This window comes from Emys orbicularis, chromosome 2 (genome assembly GCF_028017835.1).
Source record: "Emys orbicularis isolate rEmyOrb1 chromosome 2, rEmyOrb1.hap1, whole genome shotgun sequence".
In the NCBI taxonomy this organism is placed as follows: Eukaryota; Metazoa; Chordata; order Testudines; family Emydidae; genus Emys; species Emys orbicularis.
Window position 1 is genome coordinate 57,861,854 of NC_088684.1, and position 6,102 is coordinate 57,867,955.

Here is a 6,102-nt window from a genome sequence, read left to right on the forward strand (position 1 = left end):
GATGTGTTGCCTTATATATTAAAAATGTATACACTTGGACTGAGGTTGAGATAGAAATAGGACAGACCTGTTGAAAGTCTCTAGCTAAGGATAAAAGGGGTAAAAAACAAGGGTGATGTCATGGAAAGGGTCTACTACAGACCAACTAACCAGGAAGAAGAGGTGGATGAAGCTTAAAAAAAAAAAAAGAAAAGCTACTAACAAAGTCATCCAAAGCACAGGACTTGGTGGTGATGTGGAACTTCAACTACTCAGACAGCTGCTGGGAAAATAACACAGCAGGGCACAGATTATCCAACAAATTCTTGGATTAGAGACAATTTTTTAATTTCAGAAGGTGGAGAAAACTACTAGGGGAGACTGTTCTAGATTTGATTTTGACAAATAGGGAGGAACTGGTTGAGAATTTGAAAGTGGAAGGCAGCTTGGGTGAAATTGATCATGATATGATAAAGTTCATGATGCTAAGGAATGGTAGGAGGGAGAACAGCAAAATAAAGACAATGGATTTCAAGAAGGCAGACTTTAGCAAACTCAGGGAGTTGGTACGCAAGATCCCATGGGAAGCAAGTCTAAGGGGGAAAACAATTGAAGACAGTTGGCAGTTTTTCAAAGAGACATCATTAAGAGAACAAGAGCAAACTATACCACTGCGTAGGAAAGATAGGAAGTATGGCAAGAGACTATCCTGACTTAACCAGGAGCTCTTCAAGGATCTAAAATTTAAAAATAAAATAAAATAATAATAATAAAAAAAGTTCTACAAAAAGTGGAAACTAGGTCAAATGACAAAGGATGAATATAAACAAATAACACAAGTATGTAGGGACAAAATTAGAAAGGCTAAAGGCACAAAATGAGATCATAGAGACATAAAGGGTAACAAGAAAACATTCTACAAATACATTAAAAGCAAGAGGAAGACCAAGCACAGAGTAGGACCGTTACTCAATGACGGGGGGAAATAACAGAAAATGTGGAAATGGCAGAGATGCTTAATGACTTCTTTGATTCGGTATTCATCAAGAAGATTGGTGGCGATTGGATGCCAGTGAAAATGAGGTAGGATCAGAGGCTAAAATAGGAAAAGAACAAATTAAAAATTACTTAGACAAATTAGATGTCTTCAAAACACCAGAGCCTGATGAAATGCATCCTAGAATACTCGAGGAGCTGAAAAGTCATGGAAGACGGGAGAGATTCCAGAAGACTGGAAAAGGGCAAATATAGTGCCAATCTATAAAAAGGGAAATAAGGACAACCCAAGGAATTACAGACCAGTCAGCTTAACTTCTGTACCCGGAAAGATAATGGAGCAAATAATTAAACAATGAATTTGCAAACATCTAGAAGAAAATAAGGTAATAAGTAACAGTTAGCATGGATTTGTCAAGAACAAATCACGTCAAATCAACTTGATAGCTTTCTTTGACAGGGTAATAAGCCTTGTGGAGGGGGAGAACCGGTAGACGTGTATATCTTGACTTTAGTAAAGCTTTTGATACTGTCTTGCATGACCTTCTCATAAACAAACCAGGGAAATGCAACCTAGATGGAACTACTATAAGATGGTTGCAAAACTGGCTGAAAAGTAGTAGTTATCAGTTGTTCACAGTCATGCTGGAAGGGCATGAGTGGGGTCCCACAGGGATCAGTTCTGGGTCCAGTTCTGTTCAATATCTTCAGTGATTTAGATAATGGCATAGAGAGTACACTTATAAAGTTTGTGGACGATACCAAGCTGGGAGGGGTTGCAAGTGCTTTGGAGGATTGTGTTAAAATTCAAAATGATCTGGACAAACTGGAGAAATGGTCTGAAGTAAATAGGATGAAATTCATAGACAAATGAAAGACATATGCAAAGTACTCCATTTAGGTAGGAACAAACAGTTGCACACATACAAAATTGGAAATAACTGCCTAGGAAGGAGTACTGCGGAAAGGGATCCATGGGTCATAGTAAGCCACAAGCTAGATATGAATCAACTGTGTAACATTATTGCCAAAAAAAAAAAAGTGAACATCATTCTGGGATGTATTAGCAGGAGTCTTGTAAGCAAGACATGAGAAATAACTCTTCTGCTCTACTACCCACTGATTAGGCCTCAACTGGAGTATTGTGTCCAGGTCTGGGCACCACATTTCAGGAAAGATGTGAACAAATTGGAGAAAGACCAGAGAAGAGCAACAGAAATGATTAAAGGTCTAGAAAACATGACCTGTGAGGGAAAACTGGAAAAGTTGGGTTTTTTTAGTCTGGAAAAGAGAAGACCAAGAGGCGACATGATAACCGTTTTCAAGAACATAAAAGGTTATTACAAGGAGGGAGAAGAATTGTTCTTCTTAACCTCCGAGGATAGGACAAGAAGCAATGGGCTTAAATTGCAGCAAGGGAGGTTTAGGTTGGACATTAGGAAAAACTTCCTAACCGTCAGGGTAGTTAAGCACTAGAATAAATTGTCTTGGGAGGTTGTGGAATCTCTGTCATTGGAGATTTTTAAGAGCAGGTTAGACAAACACCTGTCAGGAATGGTCTAGATAATACTTAGTCCTGCCATAAGTGCAGGGGACTGTACTAGATGATCTCTTGAGGTCCCGTCTAGTCCTATGATTCTCTTTGCTTGGGCCTACCTTACCAAGTGATCCAGACCACTCTGAACCAGTGACTTGTCCTGTTCATTATTTACCACTCCCCCAATTTATGTCATCTAAACTTTTCAGGGATGAACTTATATTTTCTTCCAGGTCATTAATAAAAAAAGTTAAATAGTGTGAAGCCAAGAACTGATCCCTGCAGGACCCCACTAGAAACACACCCATTTGATGATTTTCCATTTGCAATTACATTGAGACCTATCAGTTAGCCAGCTTTTAATCCATTTAATGTGCACAAGGTTAAGTTTATATCCTTCTAGTTCTAGAATCAGAGTATCATGCAGTTCCAAGTCAAAGTCTATGTATATTACATCAACGCTATCACCTCTATCAACCAAATCTGTAATCGCATCCAAAAAAGGTTATCAAATTAGTTTGACGGGATCTATTTTCCATAAACCAATGTTGTATTACCCTCATTTAATTCTTAATTGAGTCCAATAGCAGCCACTCTGTTATCTTACTCAGGATTGTTGGCAGACTGACAGGCCTATAATTACCCAGGTCATCCCATTTATCCTTTTTTAAATACTGGCACAACAATATTAGCTTTCTTCCAATCTTCTGGAACTTCCCCAGTGTTCCAAGACTTGTTGAAAATTCAACATTAATGGTCCAGTGAGCTCCTCAACCAGCTCTTTTAAAACTGTTGGATGCAAGTTAACTACACTTGCTGACTCAAAAATGTCTAACATTAGTAGCCGCTGTTTTAACATCATACTGAGATACTACTGGAATGGAATGTTGTAGGACTATATCATCAGTTCTTTTCCCCAAATACTTATAAGGCAGAAATGTTCAATCTGCATTATTATTGATAATTCTATTTCAATCTAGTAATGGACCAATGCCATTGTTAGAAGGCTTTTAAAAGTGTCTGTTAGGTACAAAAAAAATAAAATTTGTATTGTCCTTAACTCTGCTGGTCATAGATTTCTCCTTGTATACCTTTGCTTCCCTTATCAATTTTCTACAATTCTTAGTAATTAATAACTCCGTGTATATATGTCACTGGTGTGGACTTTATTCTGTTTGCACTTGATAAATGGGATCAAGTCAATCAGTTGTACCTAAGTTGCTATTAATTTTTAGTTCTCTCAAATTCCTCTTTACCTGTCAAGACAAAGTTTAGAATTTCCCCATGTTGGACGCAACACTTTGAGTTAGAAATTGTCATCTATAATATTTAGAAATTCCAAGGATGTTTTAGTACTGGCAACATAAGAGTGCCAGCATGTGTCACTGAAATCAAAGTCATTCAGCTTTTTTCTCTACGCATTGTTGATAATATGCAAGAAGCCAGTCAGCCTGCTGCACAGCACAATCTGGTAGGCTGCAACAGACACACCAATACCCCATATTGTGCGTTATCTATTAGGACCTTGATGCATAAGCATTCAAGATCATTTTCTTCTGAGTTATAAGTGACTTGGAAACAGGTAAAGCCATTTTTGACAGAATGCAATTCCCCCACCCCTTTTGCCAACTTGGCCCTTTCAAATAGGCATTAACCATTGATTTTAACATACCAATAATGGGAATCATCCCACCAGGTTCAGTAATGCCAGCTAGATCAAATTTATGCTCATAAATGAGCAATTCCAATTCCTCATTTATTACCCAGGCTCTAGCATTAGTGTATAGGCAATTTTTTGTGTGTGACTTTTGATTCCTTGATTTGGTACTGAATGTTCATTCATACTCTTCCTCTTTTAAGCCTCCCCTTTTATTATTAAGCACCCTGCTGACTACTCTGGCCAGTCTGTCCCTGAGACGATTAGTCCCCCCCCACCATTGAGATGGAGGCCATCCAAAGTATAAGGTCCTCCTGTCCCTGTAGAAGGTGGACCAATGTTCCACCCTACATTGCTTACCTAGGCAGCAGCTCACTTCTGGAATCTTTTGACTTCTGTTTTCCTTCGCTGATGGGACAGAGGATCTCAGAGAAAACTGGTTTACACCTGAATCTAGGAGCTCTGATGGAATACTGACATAGGAACTAGATGCAGCAGGAAATCTTATTTGGAGATCTCAAACTTGACATTCAGGATGGTGGCAAGAGAAATGTGTTCAAGAGAGAGAGTTATTGTGAAAAGCCTAATGCAACTTGCTTAAAGAGCCTAAGAATAGGCAGTGCACCATTGAAGCAGCTGTTTGTCATCATGAACCATGGTTGTCTGCCAGACCCATCATGGTGGTACTGGTCTAACCTCTAAAAGGTGTGAAAAGGCAACTTAATGATTCCACAATAATTTCTAACATGACCTGGTGGAAAGGGAAGTATGTGTTTTCTCCTTGACTTACAAAGCCTTTTCCTTGAGATTTTGGCATTCTGTACCACAGGTTTAAGAATGGAAGAGAGAGCCTAGATGCTCCCTACAAGGCAATAGGTGGCACACTGTCCTGCTTAGGAGCACTCATTCTTTTGATATGAGCTAATAGCATCCTGATGCACTTACATGAGCTGCCCTTCCCCGAGTTTATCTTCACTAGCTGACGGTGAGAGAATACAGAAGCAGTCCTCTGAGCTAGCTATATCATTCCCTATGCACAGTGGCCTGCCATGTGTCGACTAAACAGGCTACCGAACCATGTCTCAAACCTTCCACAGCCTGATTTTTTTTTTGGGGAGGGGAAGAAGAGGAGAGAGACCCACAAGAGGATTAAGTGACCTGCAAAGAATAAGTACTAATCACAATATTACTCCCCACTCCCATTCTACCCTCACCCCAATTTCCTCTTCTGTGAAAGAAGAGCTAAGATTAATTTTCAGTTGTGCCAGCAGCGTAGGGAACTTTCAAATGGCATCTTTACAAATAGAGTAATGCCGTGAGTATTTCTACAAAAAACACACACTTGCAGACAGTATCTTAAATTAGCAATGCAAGATTTTTGTGCAGTCATGCCTGCAGATAAGTGTACAAGCCACTTTGACCAAGATATCTCAAGAATGAAATGCTGTACAGAGATCAAAAACATCACATTGATGCTGCATGACCTACCTTAATCTGATTCTTTGATTTAAAAAAAAAAAAAAAAAAACACCCACGCGTAATTACAGATGCAAGCCTTTATGACAGCTTACTGTTTTACATTCTATTTACATCTTTAATATTACATAATTAGTATTTTACAAATTAAGTAAAACATTTATATTTCATGAGTGATAACATCCACTTTATACAGACAAATGCCATCTTTTATGTTAAGTTACATATCTATACTCAAACAAGAGCATATACAGATGATGTATACCTTTTATTGTTCTGGTTCCACTTTCAGGATGCTAGTTTTGAGACTTTACCTTGCCCAACCAGAACTGACAAGCTATGGTATCTTTTGCTTTGCAGAATTAAAAAAATTCAAAAATATTAACACATTCTAAAGGAGAAAATATACAAGATTAAGAGCTTACATTATCACTTATTGCTTTTCCTAGTATATACA